This window comes from Oncorhynchus mykiss, chromosome 6, assembly GCF_057628025.1.
Source record: "Oncorhynchus mykiss isolate SJ-2025 chromosome 6, ASM5762802v1, whole genome shotgun sequence".
Classification (NCBI taxonomy): Eukaryota; Metazoa; Chordata; class Actinopteri; order Salmoniformes; family Salmonidae; genus Oncorhynchus; species Oncorhynchus mykiss.
The window spans coordinates 17,467,402-17,488,183 of NC_143027.1; the positions used below are offsets into that span (position 1 = coordinate 17,467,402).

Genomic DNA, 20,782 nt, shown 5'->3' on the forward strand with positions numbered 1-20,782 from the left:
TGAAATCACTATTATTCTGACATTTCACATTCTTAAAATAAAAGTGGTGATCCTAACTGACCTAAGACAGGGAATTGTTACTTGGATTAATGTCAGGAATTGTGAAACTTAAATTTATTTGGCTACGGTGTATGTAAACTTCCGACTTCAACTGTAACTTAGCGTTACCCTATGCATCGCTCCCTGTCCTCAAGTTCAAAGAAGTGGGTTACTTTAAACAAAAACTATTTATTGTAATTACACATCAAGCAGTGTCCTACTTTTTTTTAAAGTATACAAAAAGTGTTGTTTTTTTGTTAAGTTAATTTCTCTGATGACAGGAGGGCTTGTTGTTTATGTTAGTCATTAACAGTAAATGGAGTACACAGAACCCCATTTAATAGATTAAAATAAGGTTAATCAGTGGTAAAATCTTTTTAGAGTACTGACCAGAATATCCAGAGTTCACACAAATAAGAACAAAGCAGACATTCACCTCAACGTTTGACGAGGCAGGGTGGATAATATTTTGCAACAATGTGACTGCTCCAGTATTCCTTCCTGCCAACATACTTGACAAATGACACTAACATAAATCTCAATCTCCATGGGACCATTTTCCATAATAAACCCGTAAGTTTCATGAGACGTTAACCTTGTATGAATGACAACCATACAAATCAAAACCAGTCCTTGATGAATTTCCACTGTTAGGTGGCTACTGTTTCTTGGTCTTTTTCTGCTTCTTCTCTGCCATCTGGTGTCTTCGTGAGCCTTTCTCTTGGCAGCCAGTTTGTTTGCATGCGAAGGGAAATCAGATTGAGTTAATGAACAGTGGAGTGACTGAAGAATTCATGGGTGTGCAACCAAGGTCACATGCTCTTTAAGGGATTTGATAGATTGTAAATGACTGTTTTATATTAGAGTTTTATAGCATTATATATTTTTAGTATGAATAGATAGTTTTATATCCTAAGAGATTAAAAGTACTGTTGGGAAATGTTGCCTCAATTGTTTTGGGGCACTGAGCAAATTGAAGGTCTGCTGGGCGCAAACTTGAACATTGTGAAAACTTCCGCCGCACATTTACTCTGAACAGAGGCAGTACCCACTTCAAGTTACAGTTAACAGTGGTCAAGTAGGCTACTGTGGCTATTTGATCATAATGTTGAAACAATGGAGAAAATAACTGTTCTATCATGCAGCCTACAGTAGCAGCCAATGGGTGGTGTTCAATGTAAGGCCTACAGTCCATGAGACTTAAAAAAAACAAAACATGCAGGGCTTGACATTAACCTGTTAATCCAGTTGTTCTTCAGACAAGGTAACTAAAGATGCTGTTGTGTTGTTTGATGCAAAAAAACAATGTTACAAAATAAAAATGCATAATTATTCCCATACCATTATTACTGAGAATCAGACAAATTAAGCTAACCCCTGCCTACTTAGAGTATTCAAGCTGGTCTCAAAATACAACACTGCCCCTTTGAGGGAAAAAAGCTATTAATTTGACTTACCTGACAAAGACGGCTAGAAACGCACACGTTTTGTGCTCTTGTAGGAAGCAACCACTCCCCCATCGTTGACAACAAAGTATCTATAAATGGGCTAATAACTCACTGAAAACATATGAACAATGGTGCACACGTGGCTACATGTAGCTCTCACTTTGATCTCAAAAGAAACACATCTACTCATGACTGCTCATGCTATAAACACAGTCCAGTTCAATGTAAATGGTACAGATCCATATATGGCAATTTGCATATGGCCCTACTGCAGCTCTGATTGAATATGGCGCACCGGTTTGTGTAGAGTACGGACCGGAGCCATGCCTGTCAATGCAATAGAATCCTACGCCAATGCGCTCTGCCTACAAGAAAATCTCTCGCACAGTTAGTTTTGCATACTAAGTCTTGCATAGTTCATTTTGTTTCGGTAGATTACATTGAAAGTGGCTAATATTGCATTGATTCTAGCACAATTCCCACAGAACAGCAAAACACTATCAACGTTAACCACTACTGCCACCCGGGTGGGGGAGGGGGCAGACTGGCGCTTCTTTGGAGGCAGAGCAGGAGGACTGGAGGGGGAGAAGAAGGTGACATCATTTAAATATGAAGCAGCGTGCAATGTCCATCAATGCAAAGTATTCCAAAAGCCACGCATGCAGCCCTAGCCACAGTACACTGACTGATTCACTTCTTCTGTGTGTACTGTGTAGTATGTACAGTGCCTTGCGAAAGTATTCGGCCCCCTTGAACTTTGCGACCTTTTCCCACATTTCAGGCTTTTTGTGACTTTTTAAGCACATTTTTACTCCTGAACGTATTTATGCTTGCCATAAGAAAAGGGGTTGAATACTTATTGACTTAAGACATTTTGGAATTTGTAAAAATGTCTACAAATGTAATTCCACTTTATGGGGTATTGTGTGTAGGCCAGTGACACGGCACTGCATGGGCTTGCTCCTACCTATCTCTCTGATTTGGTCCTACCGTACATACAGTGCCTTGCGAAAGTATTCAGCCCCCTTGAACTTTGCGACCTTTTGACACATTTCAGGCTTCAAACATAAAGATATAAAACTGTATTTTTTTGTGAAGAATCAACAACAAGTGGGACACAATCATGAAGTGGAACGACATTTATTGGATATTTCAAACTTTTTTAACAATTCAAAAACTGAAAAATTGGGCGTGCAAAATTATTCAGCCCCTTTACTTTCAGTGCAGCAAACTCTCTCCAGAAGTTCAGTGAGGATCTCTGAATGATCCAATGTTGACCTAAATGACTAATGATGATAAATACAATCCACCTGTGTGTAATCAAGTCTCCGTACAAATGCACCTGCACTGTGATAGTCTCCCACTTGTTGTTGATTCTTCACAAAAAAATACAGTTTTATATCTTTATGTTTGAAGCCTGAAATGTGGCAAAAGGTCGCAAAGTTCAAGGGGGCCGAATACTTTCGCAAGGCACTGTATATATTTATTTAATATATATAATGACAACTACAACAATACTGAATGAACAATGAACACTTAACATAATAAATAAATAAAATCTATTTAGTCTCATAAATAATGAAACATGCTCAATTTGGTTTTAAATAATGCAAAAACACAGTGTTGGAGAAGAAAATAAAAGCTCAATATGTGCCATGTAAAAAAGCTAACATTTAAGTTCCTTGCGCAGAAGATATGAAAGCTGGTGGTTCAATATTCCCAGTTAAGAAGTTTAACATTGTAGTTATTATAGGAATTATGACGCAACGACTATTTCTCTCTATACCATTTGTATTTCATATACCTTTGACTATTGGATGTTCTAATAGGCACTTTAGTATTGCCAGCCTTATCTCAGGAGTTGATGGGCTTGAAGTCATAAACAGCACTGAGTCAAGCATTGCTAAGAGCTGCTGGCAAACGCAGTAAAGTTTGAATGAATGCTTACGAGCCGGCTGCTGCCTACCACCGCTCAGTTAGACTGCTCTATCAAATCATAGAATTAATTATAATAAACACAGAAATACGAGCCGTTGGTAATTAATATGGTCAAATCTGTAAACTATCATTTCGAAAACAAAATGTTTATTCTTTCAGTGAAATACGGAACCATTAGGAATCTTATCGAACGGGCGGCAACCCTAAGTCTAAATATTGCTGTTGCACAACCGTCAATGTTATGTCATAATTATGTACAATTCTGGCAATTTAGTTCACAATGAGCCAGGCTCATTGAAACTTTAGAGTGTTTTCTATCCAAATCTACCAGGCCGTTTCATTTGGGCATGCTTTTCATCCAAAATTCCGAATGCTGCCCCCTACCCTAGAGAGGTTAATATGGCTGTGAGACTGGCTGTTCCCAAGGCGACAGTACTGATGGGTCCGACAGTTACATGTCGTGTCTATCTATTCATCTACACCCACGTACAGACTGGAGATGGAACGCAGCGAGGGAGGCTGGTGAGTTGCAATGTCAGTTAGGCAGGTGTGGAGTGGAGGGTACTCACCTCTCGTGTCGTCCTCTTCTTGCCAAACATGATCTTGTCGTACAGGTACTTCTCCTTTTTCTTCATCATCATGATTGCCAGACGCTTCTCCTCTGCCTTCTCCTCCTTCTCCAGTCGAACCTTGTTCCCCACGGAACCAGTTTCCCAGGGTTTCACTTTGCCGGGGGTCACCTTCACCACCAGAGTCTGCTGGGGCAGGACAGGAGAGATACATCTTAGAGTGTCCCCAAAATGGCACCCTATTCCCTATAGTGCACTATGCTTAAAGATAACGATGTTATTTTATGTTGGATGAAACAGGCCATTCAGATGGTCAATCGTGTAGATACTGCTAGGATTCTCTCACCTTGCCCTGGGATCGCTGATCCTCCATCTTTTTCAGATTCTTCTCCTCAGTCAAATCTTCATCGTCCACCTCATCGTTGTCCTCTTCATCATCATAATTCCACTCCTCCTCCTCCTCTTGTACTGATTGTAACAAAAACAAAAAGAATGTTGAATATTTGAGTTATACACAACATTCATCATGCAGGCCCAACAGAAACATGTGAACTAGATGTTGACCGATTAAATCGGAATGGCCGATTAATTAGGGCCGCTTTCAAGTTTTCATAACAATCGGAAATCGTTATTTTTGGACACCGATTTTAAAAAATTAATAATTAATACCTTTATTTAACTAGGCAAGTCAGTTAAGAACAAATTCTTATTTACAATGACGGTGGGTTAACTGCCTTGTCCAGGGGCAGAACGACAGATTTTTACCTTGTCCGCTCGGGGATTCAACCTTCAACCTTATTCAACCTGCAACCTTACGGTTAATTAGTCCAATGCTCTAACCACCTGATTATATTGCACTCCACGGGGAGCCTGCCTGTTACGCGAATGCAGTAAGAAGCCAAGGTAAGTTGCTAGCTAGCATTAAACTTCTTATAAAAAACAATCAATCATAATCACTAGTTAACTACACAGGGTTGATGATATTACTAGTTTCTCGCGTGTCCTGCGTTGCTTATAATCGATGCGGTGGCATTCGCCAAAAAGGACTGTCGTTGCTCCAACGATATTTTTAAACCTGCATATTTAGTTAATATTGCCTGCTATCATGAATTTTTTTTAACTAGGGAAATTATGTCACTTCTCTTGCGTTCTGTGCAACAGAGTCAGGGTATATGCAGCAGCTTGGGCCGCCTGGCTCATTGCAAACTGTGTGAAGACTATTTATTCCTAACAAAGACAGCCAACTGGGGGATGATTTAACAAAAGCGCATTTGTGAAAAAAGCACAATCGCTGCACGACTGTACCTAACAATAAACATCAATGCCTTTCTGAAAATCAATACACAGAAGTATATATTTTTAAACCTGCATATTTAGCTAAAAGAAATCCGGTTCCGTATTTCACTGAAAGAATAAATGTTTTGTTTTCGAGATGAAAGTTTCCGGATTTGACCATATTAATGAACCAAGGCTCGTATTTCTGTGTGTTATTATGTTATTATGTTATACTATATGATATGGCGTAGTGGTTAAGGGAGCTGTACTGCAGCGCCAGCTGTGCCATCAGAGACTCTGGGTTCGTGCCCAGTCTCTGTCGTAACCGGGAGGTCCGTGGGGCGTTGCACAATTGGCCTAGCGTCGTCCGAGTTAGGGAGGGCTTGGCCAGTAGGGATGTCTTTGTCTCATCACGCACCAGCAACTCCTGTGGCAGGCCGGGTGTAGTGCGCACTAACCAAGGTTGCCAGGTGCACGGTGTTTCCTCCGAGACATTGGTGCAGCAAGCTTCTGGGTTGGATGCGCGCTGTGTTATAAAGCAGTGCGGCTCGGTTGGGTTGTGTATCGGAGGACGCATGGCTTTCAACCTTCGTCTCTCCGAGCCCGTACGGGAGTTGTATCGATGAGACAAAACAATTGGATACCACAAAATTGGGGAGAAAAAGGGGTATATATATATATTTTTTTAAGTATATGACTTGATAGAGCAATCTAACTGAGCGACGGTAGGCACCAGCAGGCTCGTAAGAATTCATTCAAACAGCAATTTTGTGCGTTTTGCCAGCAGCTCTTCACAATGCTTCAAGCATTGAGCTGTTTATGACTTCAAGCCTATCAACTCCTGAGATTAGGCTGGTGTAACCGATGTGAAATGGCTAGCTAGTTAGCGGGGTGCGCGCTAATAGTGTTTCAAACGTCACTCGCTCTGAGACTTGGAGTAGTTGTTCCCCTTGCTTCGAGTGTGGCTTTTGTCGATGTGTTCCTGGTTCGAGCACAGGTAGGAGCGAGGAGAAGAACGGAAGCTACAGTGGGACAAAAAAGTATTTAGTCAGCCACCAATTGTGCAAGTTCTCCCACTTAGTTTTCATCATAGGTACACTTCAACTATGACAGACAAAATGAGAAAAAAAATCCAGAAAATCACATTGTAGGATTTTTAATGAATTTACTTGCAAATTATGGTGGAAAATAAGTATTTGGTCACCTACAAACAAGCAAGATTTCTGGCTCTCACAGACCTTTAAGAGGCTCCTCTGTCCTCCACTCGTTACCTGTATTAATGGCACCTGTTTGAACTTGTTATCAGTATAAAAGACACCTGTCCACAACCTCAAACAGTCACACTCCAAACTCCACTATGGCCAAGACCAAAGAGCTGTCAAAGGACATCAGAAACAAAATTGTAGACCTTCACCAGGCTGGGAAGACTGAATCTGCAATAGGTAAGCAGCTTGGTTTGAAGAAATCAACTGTGGGAGCAATTATTAGGAAATGGAAGACATACAAGACCACTGATAATCTCCCTCGATCTGTGGCCCCACGCAAGATCTCACCCCGTGGGGTCAAAATGATCACAAGAACGGTGAGCAAAAATCCCAGAACCACACAGGGGAACCTAGTGAATGACAGGAGGAGACCATCCGCCACCTCATCAGGAGCATGCCCAGGCGTTGTAGGGAGGTCATACAGGCACGTGGAGGCCACACACACTACTGAGCCTCATTTTGACTTGTTTTAAGGACATTACATCAAAGTTGGATCAGCCTGTAGTGTGGTTTTCCACTTTAATTTTGAGTGTGACTCCAAATCCAGACCTCCATGGGTTGATAAATTTGATTTCCATTGATAATTTTTGTGTGATTTTGTTGTCAGCACATTCAACTATGTAAAGAAAAAAGTATTTAATAAGAATATTTCATTCATTTAGATCTAGGATGTGTTATTTTAGTGTTCCCTTTATTTTTTGGAGCAGTGTATATTTTTTAATCAATAATAATTATTTTTTCATTTTTCCCCCTCAATTCTTTGGGGGAGGGGGGGTGGTGGTGTGTGTTAGAATACCATTTTGGTATTTTGTATATAGTTATTTGTTTCAAAATGTATGCCTTCACCAATTTGGCCACATGGGTACATTTTGGCTTACTTGTGTGGGACACCTGGGTGACTTCATGATAAATGTCATGTAGCACACTCATTTTGGAAGTTATCATTCTGAAACTTTGCACAAGTACTGTTGCCCTCTTATATTTTTCACTGAAATTGTCCCCATCATCCTATCTTAATGTTTGTTATATCTTGTTCATTTTAAAGATGATACAAAAATAAAAAAAGTTTCATTGTTTTAAACCAGATCTATTGTGCTATATTCTCCTACATTCAATTGACATGTACACAAACTTCAGAGTGTTTTCTTTCAAATGCTACCAAGAATATGCATATCCTTGGTTCTGTGCCTGACCTACAGGCTGTTAGATTTGAGTATGTCTTCAGGCAGAAATTGCACAAAGTAGGGGGGAGCTGTAAGAGGTTAAAAGGAACCACCAGCTTTCATATGTTCTCATGTTCTGAGCAAGGAACTTAAATGTTAGCTTTCTTACATGGCACATATTTCACTTTTACTTTCTTCTCCAACACTTTGTTTTTGCATTATTTAAATCAAATTGAACATGTACCATTATTTATTTGAGGCTAAATTGATTTTATTGATGTATTATATTAAGTTCAAATAGGTGTTCATTCAGTATTGTTGTAATTGTCATTATTACAAATACATTATTATTATTTTTTTAAATCGGCAGATTAATCGGTATCGGTGTTGAAAAATCATAATCGGTCGACCTCTAATGTGAACATTCATCATGCAGGCCCAACATAAACATGTGAAGCCATGGAGAGGCTCAGCTCTTACCGTGCTTCTCGCCACGCTGCAGGGCCATGAGCTTCAGCTTCTCCGGGGGCACATAGTCACCGTCCTTCTCCTCCACAAAGGGTGACAAGTGGGGCGGCAGCGTCACCCCCAGGAAGTAGTCCTCCACGGGCAGGCGCATCTTGGCGTTGACCGAGTCAAACACCCACTGGGGCTGGATGTAGTACCTGGAACAGAAGACGACCACCAGTTAGTTACACACCAGCCGGTCTCCTTTACGGACAAGGTTTCTACATAGACATATCAAACTTGGTTCAAATAATAGTTGTCTTCTTTCAGATACTTTTCTGGAGTACCAGATGGGTGTGGTTTGCACCTTTGGGATATTTATGCCCAGTCAGTCGAGTCAACCCACCTTTGAATGTAACATTTCAAAGTTCCATGAAGATTGGAGACCATTTACACATTAGCAAGTTGTGGATGTGTTGTATGTACATCACACTACAGTCGAATATAATCACAACAGCCAAATGAATGAATGTGGGCAGGAGTTAGCAGGCCCATAATAGAGGCATTATGTACTCTATGTACAGCTAAGCTCTATGAAGTGACATAAAGGAAGAGGACATGGTCTGTCACGCGTGACTCTGAACCCCCCCCCCCCCCCCCCCCCTTGATAACAGGGGTCTTTTGAGTGACCAGAGCAGGAAGAGCCCTCTCAAAGGGGGCATTGTGGGGATGAGCTGAGCCCATCTCTGGGGGGGGCTGAAAGAGAATGCAAACAGAAAGCCTCTGGTCCCTTGGGTATGAAAGTAGCCTTGGAAAATAGCTTGGCTGAAAATACATTTGTTGATTTGAAAGAGGGGTTGGGTTGTATCAGGGCCGACATTATGGGCAGCCCTTAGGGGGCCCATCCTACCGTACCTCCTTGACCGTCCAAATAAAATATTGGCCAGGAAACGGAGACGTATTAATCTCAGTTAAAGCATCCGAGCGAGCGGAATCAATATATTTTCTACCGTTTGAATTTGTCGGCTTTAGGCCTATGTATTTTACCTAGTTGACGGTGGAAGATAGGCCTACTGCTGCATCTGAGTTCTACACTCATTTCTGGATCAGTGTATCAATGTCCATATGGCAGAGGTTAGTGCTCTCGCCATAGTTGAATTTTAACTTTAATATGTTTATCATTTTACTTCAGATATTTATGATTAACCACGTGCAGATTATTTTGAGAAATGAAAACATTATTGAAATTAACTGTTCCATGAAATACGCATAAAAAAATGTATCAACTGGCACCCAGATCGGTAGAAATTGTAGGAAAAATGGTAAACTCCCCCAAACTTGAAACACACAAGCTGCCTATGTTCTCCCCTATTACATTTATTTTTAAAAAAATAAAAAATTGTAAAATGCACAAATGCGCACATAAAATGTCCCTTGAAAAAAAAACACGCCCCCGAAAGAAAATGCCCGTACAACTGATTCGTTCTGGCGCTGGATCTGGGTTGTATCCAGTTTTGTTTCTTCATAAAGATCATTCCTAGATTTGTGTGAATTGCAAGACATTTGCAACGGCTGTAACGACTGCAAATATTGGTAGATCCAGCAGGCCTGTTCACCTGTTGATGTACTGCTTGTCTATGTCGGGCCTGTCCACAATCTGATGGGTAATGGTCTCATCAGTCACGTCGTAGGTACCACCGATGCAGAGGGACTTGTCCCATGACACCTCAGCACCAAAACACCTGTCAGACAGAGAGAGAGAGATCAATAAAAATAAACGATGGATCACTTCACTCTGCATCAAAGCTCTTCTTTGAGGTGCGGTGTAGCATGGAACCAGTCCCTAAAACCTTCAGCTTGCGTTTGGCCTGCTTTTACTTCACAAGGTGCAATAACATTATTGAGCAGCCCAGACTGGCTGGGGTGTGTGCAATGATTTATAGATACACACTAGATGACTGATAGGGGGCACCGTGTTGAAGCCACTGTGCATCTCTCTTGGCACTCCCCCATCATTGTAAACTATTTATTTTAAGCTATAGAAATGCATTTATTAATGTCTACATTCGAATTTGCAACATTTATTCTATTAGACATCTTAATGCATACTTTTACATTATAGTATGTGAGCTAAACATTAAAATATATAACATTCTCCTTAAAGTATACTTTTTTTGAGATTAACAATGTTACTGTCCCACGACAACAACAAAAAATAAATATTTGAAATATTGTAGAATTCCACTCATTCCTCTGGAGGACTGCTCCTACTGGGGAGTGCCAATACGGCCTACCGGTGGCTTCAAAGCCTCTCAATGGGCAATACATAGCATCACCAATCCAGGGTTTATAGACATCATTGGGTGTGTGTGGTGGTGGGCTGGTTCTCACCTCAGGATAAAAGCCAGTGACTCTCTGGGCACTTCCCTGTTCAGGAAGAACTTGAGCCCCTCAAAAAGCCTATTCTGGGCCTCCTGCTCTTTCTGTCTGGCCTCCATGTTCTCTAGGTCCTCCTGAAGAGAGGGGGGGGGGGGGGGGGGGGGGATGGTGAACGGAGATGGGGAAAGCAGTTGGTGGGATGGGATTGGTTTCTTCATGTTGTCTACAAACCTCATCCCTTAAAAACATAGGTGTGCTCCCCAGTCTTAAGCCTTCCGTGTGCTTCAGTTTACGCCTAGCCGAACTCAGCTAGGTGAACTGAACAAGTGTGCTTGCATACTCCCTTAATATCTTTGCTTGAAAAATTAGAAAATAAGCAGCAATTGTACCATTTGTCCATCTTGAGACATTAAAATAGTCAAGAAATCAGTAATTAAATGTTTGTCGCGCAATTTTACATCTAAGACGTTTGGTGGAGTATTTCTCAAGTAAAAAATTGTGGATGAAAAGGATTCGTCTCTCGTTGTATGACAAACACTTTACTGAAGAATCCCTACTGTTTGCCAATCACAGATAAAGGGGTGTACATTTCGGCTTCTGAAATTCGGCTTGCCTCAAGGAAAAATTTGTGCACGAACACCCGAAAAAACCCTTGCCGAAGAATATATGCACAAACTGTTCCAAACTGTTTTGGATGGTGACCGAAATCAGCTTGCAGGCACAGGGCCCGCCACAAGGAGTCGTTAGAGCTTAAATGGGACAAGAAAATCTCAGCCGGCCAAACCCTCCCCTAACCTGGACGACACTTGGCCAATTGTGCGCCGCCTCATGGGTCTCCCGGTCACGGCCCGCTGTAACACAGTCTGGTATCGAACCTGGGGCTGTAGTGACAACTCAAGCACTGCAATGCAGTGCCTTAGACCACTGCGCCACTTGGGAGGCCCTGACAGCTCTTTTCATTGTTTTGTCTACAACATATCTTTATTAGCCTGTAATTAGCCTATGTAATTGTAAAATATGGACCTTGTAGCTGTCTTAAGGCCATGAAATGAGATGATTGTGGACTACATGAAAAAGAGGACCGAGCACACCCCCACTCTCATCGACAGGGCTGCAGTGGAGCAGGTTGAGAGCTTCAAGTTCCTTGGTGTCCACATCAACAAACTAACATAGTCCAAGCACACCAAGACAGTCGTGAAGAGGGCACAACAAAAACCTATTCCCCCTCAGGAGACTGAAAAGGTTTGGCATGGGTCCTCAGATCCTCAAAAGGTTTTACAGCTGCACCATCTGACTGGCTACATCACTACCTGGTATGACAACTGCTCGGCCTCCGACTGCATGGCGCTACAGAGGGTAGTGCGAACGGCTCAGTACATCACTTGGGCCAAGCTTCCTGCCATCCAGGACCTCTATATCAAGCGATGTCAGAAGGCCCAAAAAATTGTCAGACTCCAGCCACCCTAGTCAGAGACTGTTCTCTCTGCTACCACACGGCAAGCAGTACCACGAGCCCCAAGTCTAGGTCCAAGAGGCTTCTAAACAGCTCTTACCCCCAAGCCATAAGACTCCTGAACACCTAATCAAATGGCAACCCGGACTATTTGCATTGCCCCCCTTTTATGCCACTGCTACTCTTATCATCATCTATGCAGTCACTTTAATAAGTCTACCTTCACGTACATATTACCTCAACTGGTGCCCCTGCACATTGTTCCGGTATCCCTCTGTATATAGTCTCGCTATTGTTATTTTACTGCTGCTCTTTAATTACTTGTTACTTTTATTTCTTATCCACATTTTTTAAACTGCGTTGTTGGTTAGGGACTCGTAAGTAAGCATTTTACTGTAAAGGTCTACACCTGTTCGACGCATGTGACAAATAAAATTAGATTTTGATTTGAAATCAGCTAAAGGCAAAGCAGGTTGATGATCCAAATGGTGCAAGCACCATATCATACAAAATACACATGGACAATAGCCCAAAATAAATAGCCTCTATCAGGTTTAACCTGTCCTATCTGAACGGACTCCGGTAGCAGGCAAGGCTGTACACCAGGGCTGGGCGAAAAGGCAAATATAGTGATAATTTAATTTTTTTCATTTGATAATGATAATTATCACGATTTTAATCAAATAATGTTTAAAAAGGTGCATATCTGCTTTACACTCAAGAATGCCTGAACAAGCCAAAGGATTTAATGTTTCTTATTTATTGTCAGAAGTAGAACTCAAATAACATTTTAACTCCACTTTTTATTTTATTTAAGCTGTAAACCCTTCCTTACAAGTAATGAACAAGCAATACAAATAAATAGTGTAAGTCAATATGCATTAGAACTGTTAGCCTAATGGCACATCAGTTTATGTTGGGGTAGTTGTCTTACAAGTTAAAAGCAAGAAAGACAAGTCTGTCTACGGTCTCTGGCTTTAAAGCTGCCCTATGGCAGGTCACCATGTTTCCACCTGTGCTAAAAACGGTCAGCGTTTACTGCTTCGGGCGAACATGCCTAGATTGGCGTTTAGCAATACCGTGGCGCAAACTCAAACTTCCAAAGGGTGATTTTGCTTCAGATGGTGAAAAAGTTGCCGTATTACCAGATTTGATAGCCACCTGTCTACGGCACAATTTGCACCGGACGTTGCTCAGCTCTTTGTCCGACGTCAAAAAGTCAAACCACTACCAAATAAGTGAACCCTTTTTATCAATCATTTCTTCGTTGGAAACTTATCCTTCTCCATGGCTATCACTGCCACTGTTTTCACCTACATCACTCATTTTGTGGTTAAGTGGCTACTCTCTCACTCGAGGTGCTAAGTGGTTTTTAGAGGGCGTATACCTCTCCACGTGCATATTGTCAATTCGCCGCATGTTCCTGCTACGCCAGAGGTGAAATTGACATTATCGAAAATTTATCTAAATATGTTTTATATCGTTATTGAGGGAAGTAATTCTCGATAATTATTGATAATGATTTATCGCCCAGCCCTACTGTACACCCTCATCTTGAGAAACCAAATAAAATCTGTCCAACAGGAGCTCAAACAGGTAGACATACATAATACAAGCACTTGGCCCCCAGTACCATACAATTATCCAATTGGCAATTACAAAACTGGTTCTACAACGCAATTTCCACATTGGAGAGCATAGGTGATGAGCAGCGCTTATGGTGGGTCTTCGCCACAGTAATAATTCATTTTAACAAATTCCAAATGCAAGCTTCATTAGTAAGTTATCAATGTCAAGCAATTGTTACATACCAAAAGACCAATAGGCCTATGCTAGTAATTGTTGCCCCATTGCTTGTGAGCTAGCAAAGTAACCGTTAAGGTTGGTGATGAAACTTTTTTGGAGACACACACACACACCATGGTAAGCCTCTCTCCCTACAATTTGACATTTGCACTGCACCCAATCCTATAGCTGTACAGCAAATCAATCTGTTCGCTAGCACACCCGACCTGTGTTGATTGACAAGTTTGCTGGTCCAGAGTGCCAAGTGTGTGTTTCACTAGCCAATCTGTTGCAGCTGGGTTTTTTTTGTGTGTTTTTTTTTTGCAAAGGCAATGCTGCAGCTACTGTCTCTTGCTGAGTGTAGCCAAATCCACGAACACCCAGAAAACGAGTGACAAAAGATTACAAACCCTGGCCAGATCATTTTAAGTCATCAGACATTAAGTCAAGTCTCAAGTTAAGAGAGTCGGTTTGGAATAGGCTATTTCTTTCTCGAGAAGCTGACCAACATAATAGGTCAACTTTTCAACAATGGGGGAGAGTTGATTGACATAGGCTATTGATTTTGCTGTTCATTACTCACCTTGTTGCCTAAGGAAAATTAAATGTGGACAGTTGTTTTAACGTTTTCAAAGTGCACATCAGAAGTTAAGGCATCCTCAACTTGCATGTTCTGTAAATATGAATTACCATAATCAAAATGAGATTGTCATTCTGAGCACTGTGGGTGGACACCCTAATCAGGTTACTCACCCAATGCATACGGGTCCGGCAGACTTCTCAAATGTCTGGGAAATTAAAAATGTTGCCGGTCAAATGTCCGGTGACAAATTTCGAACAGAAACCCTGGTTCACAGCCATTGTTATGTAAATTAAACTGAAAAGTACCCAGGCCCTTGTCTTGGCTCCAGGTTAGAGCAGGTCCGCAGGAGCCATGGCCCAGAGAGACACACGTGACAGTCCGCGTAGATGGAAACTGAAAAACACCAAGCTAAATCTTCAAAGAAAATGCACCATAATAAGGTGAATCCTTGGTAGAGCTTTTCCAATCAGCTCTTTAGCAATCATTTAAATGCCTAGTATACAATTGGCAGGAATGAGCCCTTCTCTGTAGACCGAACATTTGACCGGCAACATTTTTAAGGACATCAACATCAAATAGAGGATGACTTTTGTATAACTATCCATTCAAGATGAGTGGAGGCTACAAATACTTCCTCCACCTACATCCTGAAGATTTTGCAAAGAAAGTGATTTCTAAATGGAAACAATGAAATGTGACCGTGGGACGCATTGGTTCTAACACACCCCTGACCACCTGGTAGCCAGTTTATTCAGTGTGTCACCTTACCCCGTCAGCAGGGAACTGGTCGAGCTGGTTCTCCTCCTCCTCCGCGGTGGCAACCACGCGCGCCAAGCTGGCACTCAGGGCAGACAGTTTCTGTAGAGAGCATGAAACCCACCGGATCAGTTTTCCTCACACACCGCTTCAAAACTACACATCTCTACTGACAGAGTAGCATCAAGGTAGGGCAGGTAGCCCACAACAATGAAGAGAGGGCTGGCTGTCCCTCATCAAGCAAATATAACTTCTATCCATTTATTTGTATCAATACATAAGGTGATGAAAGGCCCACCTCCAAGTAGCTCTCAGAGTCCATGGCGTAGTCCTCCTCGTGTTCGGCCTTCAGCTCCGACTCAGCTTTGCTGTCCAGCTGGAGGGAGGGTTGTGGTTAGCAACAGCTCCGACACACAACAATTAGCAGGCCAATGATCTCTGTATATTACTAGACTATATACAGTTGAAGTCGGAGGTTTACATACACCTTAGACAAATGCATTTGAACTCAGTTTGTCACAATTCCTGACATTTATCCTAGTAAAAATGCCAGTCTTAGGTCAGTTAGAATCAACACTTTATTTAAAGTGCAGTTGCTACGGCAGTTGCAAACCGTAGTCTGGCTTTTTCATGGCGGTTTTGGAGCAGTGGCTTCTTTCTTGCCGAGCGACCTTTCAGGTTATGTCGATATAGGACTCGTTTTACTGTGGATATAGATACTTTTGTGCCTGTTTCCTCCAGCATCTTCACATGGTCCTTTGCTGTTGTTCTGGGATTGATTTGCAGTCAACTTAGTGTATGTAAACTTCTGACTCACTGGAATTGTAATACAGTGAATTATACGTGAATTCATCTGTCTGTAAACAATTGTTGGAAAAATTACTTGTGTCATGCACAAAGTAGATGTCCTAACCGACTTGCCAAAACTATAGTTTGTTAACAAGAAATTTGTGGAGTGGTAGAAAAACGAGTTAATGACCCCAACCTAAGTATGTCAACTTCCGACTTCAACTGTACGTTCATCAACAGAAGGAACATCGTGATAAAAAAAGCACTGCTTATGATGTTGGATGGCTGAAGTGGTTCTCCGGGATTGTATTTATTAGTGCACACTGTAGCAAAACGTTTTGCAACAGGATAACAAAAACAAGCATTTGTCATTGGACAGGTTACTCCTTGTTTCAGTCTGTTTTCTTCCCTTGGTGCCTAGTGAACACAACCCAGGTTTAGGCCAGGTGCTGGGTTACCTTGGGTGGGTAGACCAGGTTAAGTGTCTGGTAGAGGCGGAAGTTGATGAAGCCAAAGAGGGTGGTGTACATCTCCGTGAAGGTAGCCATTACTCTATAGTCCACATCTGTTGGGTGCTGGGGGACATAGGACAGACAGATTATTATTAGTCTGAACGCTTGTATTGTAAAGTCAATGTTGAGGCCCCATCAACCACATGTCAAGCTAATTTAATTTAAAGACAATTAACAGCATCAACGTAAAGTATTTAACCCCCCATGGTCGATGTCTGCGCCCGGTGGAAATAGAACTAGCATAACTTAAAAAATTCCCCATAAAAATCTCAGTTTAAGCTAGAAATATTTTTTTAGCACAAAATTGTATGTAACGTCCAAACGATTTGGCCTATAAACTATTTTGACTCCTCTATGGAAGAGGACTCGCACGAACACAATGGTGTTCTCCGTTTTGTGGTGATCTCCCAGAAGCGACTTGTGACTCGTCTGAAGTCGGTACAGCTGATCTGCAAACGTTGGTGTATTGCACAATACTTCCCCAACTCCAGAGCTCATGCTTTCTGAGGATGTAACAGTGATGTCTATTCTATCAAGCACTTTGAGAGCCTATTGTACACACACACCGAATGGGTTTTAATGTTGTACAGTAAGCTTGGGCCCTGCTAGTCAAGCAGGATGTTAAGAGAGGAAGTATCATAGCACTGCTGTACAGTTCTGCTACCTTTGTAATCAAACTATTTCATATGGATCAGAAATTATCTAGGTTGAATATGGTTATGAGTTACTTTCTTCACCAGCTTTTTGAAAGAGGTTGGAATCAAAGTATGATGCCATGGTACTTAAAATCGGATACCACCGTTCTATCATGTATTAGCATATTTATGTTAGGGAACGCCAACTCTATGAAGTGCGCAATAACAAAATTTGCCCCTGCACTCAAACAAAATGTCTTGAAACTTTGGCAAAAGGTAGTCTACAAAACTAAGTCCACGCTGTAACAGATTCTAGTTTTTGGAACAGAAAAGTGTATTGAAATCAAACGTTTCATCGATGAGAAAATTCCCAGAATGTTGGCCAACAGCCATCTGGCTCCATCTTCTCCCACTGGGCTTCCTCTCATCACCACATTTGGCGGTGAGTAGAAATGCCAAACGGATGCTTCAGATTTATACATCCAGTGAAACATCTGGCTCACAATGCTGTAAATTGGTTAATAAACCAATAACAAAGAGTGTTCTAAACCTCTCTGCCAATAACAGCTAGTTTTGCCCTCACTCACAGTCCTAGCAAAATTGTTGCTTGTGAAATAGTATTTTGCTAAAAAATACATTTTGCCCAATAAAAAGGAAATCTATAACAGTAAAGTACTTAAATTGTTACCCAGAAATGATCTAACATAAAAACAGCTGCATTGGGTCGATTCTGGATCCTGTACTTTTTACCTTAACAATATCGACCTCTGTAAAAAAACGAACCTGCACTTGTAAGAAGATACTGTTGTGTATAATATTGCCACCACAGTTGACCAGGCTCTCTGAACTACAGTCTGCCTTCATTGTATTACAGAAAAACTTTGACCTGAAATAAGCATTGAATGCAGGTAAAACTAAGTACATGTTGTTCTCTAGAGCACATAAGAATAAACTGATGATTTAAAAAATATGCACTTTGGATGATGTCCACATTGATTGTGTCCCTGCTTACAAATATCTGGGCATCTGGATAGATGAAAAGCTATATTTCAAAAAGCATTTGATGAGTTAGATAAGCGAATAATAAAAATGGGCTTCTATAGAAATAGATGTTGCCTCTCACCAAACAGTAGAAAACAGATTCAGCCACGTTCCTATCGGTCCGAGACTATGGCAACATCTATATGAATGCAACTGCCACTTCATTAAAGCCGCTAGATGCAGTTCATCATAGCGCACTGCGCTTAATTATGGTGAAAATTTCAGTACTCATCACTGCATTCTCTACCAGAAAGTTGATTAGCGATCTGATGTAATGTAGGTTGATTCATTGCTATGTTTTCATTTATAAAGCCCCTTTACAAAAAAATCCCACTGTACCCAACATCATGACTAAACTTTAGACGTACGAGTTCACACACCCGGTTTCGGGGATGGTTAACTCTGGAAATTCCTTTGGTCTCTACGGAGTTTGGTAAATCAGGTTTTAGTTCTTGCATCTTATTTGTGGAACAATCTTCAAAATGTTCTTAAAATGTGATGTTCTGATGTCTCCAGGGTAATTCAGAAAGCTGATTGAGGGTCTTGTGAATGTGTGTTGAAAGACCATGTTGTTTCTGCTTGCATTTTGTATTTATATTGACGTGTGTATTTTCTGTAATTCAGGGATCATCTACGAAAGAGACATTGGTCTCAGTATGACTGCCTGATAAAATAATGTAGAAATAAAAAAAAAGAGGCTTTTAACACAGGGACTGAATACATTTGAAATGGCTCTTTGAGCTGATGTGAAGTCACTCAGCACTTACATCATGGGCAAACTGGTAGGATCAGGTTATGAGCTGTCCAAGAACCTCTGCCTGATAGTAAATCACCTTGATGGAGATGAAAACCTGCCAGGGAAAGCAAAACAAGGTCAAGGGTGCTGCGGACTACCAGTTATTCTCTTGCCAAATAGCATGCATCTCATTCAGACATATCCAATGTGGACTAGTAACCACAACAACAAAAATCAGTACAGTACCAGTCAAAAGTTTAGACACCAACTCATTGAAAGGTTTTACTTTATAATTACTATTTTCTATATTGTAAAATAATAGTGAAGACATCAAAACTATGAAATAACACATGGAATCACCAAAAAAAGTGTTAAAGCTGTCAAGGGAAAGGGTGGCAACATTGAAAATTCTGAAATATACTGTTTTGGTTACTACATGATTCCATATGTGTTATTTCATAGTTTTGATGTCTTCACTATTATTCTACAATGTAGAAAATGGTAAAAATCTATAAAAACCCTGGAATGAGTAGGTGTGTCCAATCTTTTGACTGGTACTGTACGTGTATATGAAGTTAAAATGACAATTCAATTTCAGATGCTATTGTACCTGTAACAGTCCGTATCATTACTTAATAAATCATGCCTGCACTTTGTCTATCCACAACATGGAGATTTTCATTGAGGACCAACTCTTTATGTTAGTGAGGACACGTCTGTACTATTGTCCTTCCTACCTTCCGGAGAGAGCGAGATGTGACTACATAGTTCATCCACTCCACGGTGAGACGTCGGCATAGCGTGATGGTCTGGACGTAGCACTTTCTCGTGCGGGCAAAGGTGGAGAAGAGGAAGCAAGGAGAGGGCGTCATCTATATCACGGAGGGCATCGATGAATGTGGGGTACCTGGCACACAAATAGAGCCAACACAACACTCAGATATAAACACATGTAGGACATCCTTTACAAATGTTATACTGACATGAACCATAAACAGGGCACAACACAAGATCCTATTCGATTACGGTATTATTTTCTACAGGTAATTTATATGTTCAATAATGCCATCTGCTGTTTGCAGTTGGCGCTGCGGTGGATTGAGACCTCACCTCTCTTTGATGATGTGGTCCAGTTTGTAGCCAGGCTTGTTATCTCGCAGTCTCTCCACCGCTGTCCATTCTGCCTTTCCATAGGCCTTCCTAAGTTTACGCACAAACACCTACCAGAGATGGAACAAGTGTTTGACTGAAAAATGTAAACAGTAAAAAACACAAAATGGAACAATATCTGTATCTCAGTCAAAACAATAGTCTAAAACATTACCTTGTACTCTCTAAATTTCCTAACGATGGGCTCGTGCAGGAGGAACCGGATGTCTTTAAGCAGATAGAATGTGCGGGGAGCTGTGGAACCTTTGTTCACCTTCTTCTTGTGCTTGGGTTCATGAGGGTAGATGCCCTTCAGAATGCACAGGCGTCTGTGTGGAACAGTGGATGAACATGCAGACGGTGAATTTGGCATTGCAGAAACTGACACCAGAGGCAACCATGCTATTATATCCACAGCCAGAACACAGGGCCTTATTCAATAGGCACCATAGGGAAGAAAACAGACTGAAACAGGGAGCAACAATAACACTAATAAATACGACCCAGGTTGTGGTGGGTCAGTAGTACTTAGTACCTGAAATCTGCCAGGCTCAGCTGCAGCTTCTTGCGGGCTTTGTTCCTTGTGATATAGTTGGTGGCAGAGCCCCTCTCATACTGAAACAAGACACATAGGTTTACAGTTACTCACAAAACATTTAGACAGACATGTGTGAGGTATTGGAGGAACGTATTACTAGAACACGTGTAACTAGACTTAAGAGTAAAAAGCTTGATGCTGGCAATGTTCTGCAAAACAATTGACTATTTAGTACCCTTTACAGCTTTTTTTATGCACTAAACAGGTGAATATGTAACAGCT

The 20,782-nt window shown here is 41.3% G+C and overlaps 1 pseudogene across 1 annotated transcript in view; it reads right to left on the bottom strand.

Annotated features, from left to right (window-relative positions):
* Positions 1-212: 212 nt before the first annotated feature.
* LOC110525348 (pescadillo homolog) overlaps positions 213-20,782 on the bottom strand; it is a 71,452-nt pseudogene continuing 50,882 nt past the window's right edge. Inside the window, exons 3-16 of the transcript XR_016496520.1 lie at positions 20,498-20,577; positions 20,138-20,291; positions 19,924-20,033; positions 19,551-19,720; positions 18,845-18,928; positions 16,348-16,464; positions 15,399-15,476; positions 15,113-15,202; positions 10,536-10,657; positions 9,761-9,886; positions 8,178-8,362; positions 4,341-4,462; positions 3,995-4,183; positions 213-2,062 (exon numbers count right to left, since the gene is read on the bottom strand). The product of XR_016496520.1 is annotated as a pescadillo homolog (transcript). The remainder of the gene's footprint in view (positions 2,063-3,994; positions 4,184-4,340; positions 4,463-8,177; positions 8,363-9,760; positions 9,887-10,535; positions 10,658-15,112; positions 15,203-15,398; positions 15,477-16,347; positions 16,465-18,844; positions 18,929-19,550; positions 19,721-19,923; positions 20,034-20,137; positions 20,292-20,497; positions 20,578-20,782) is intronic.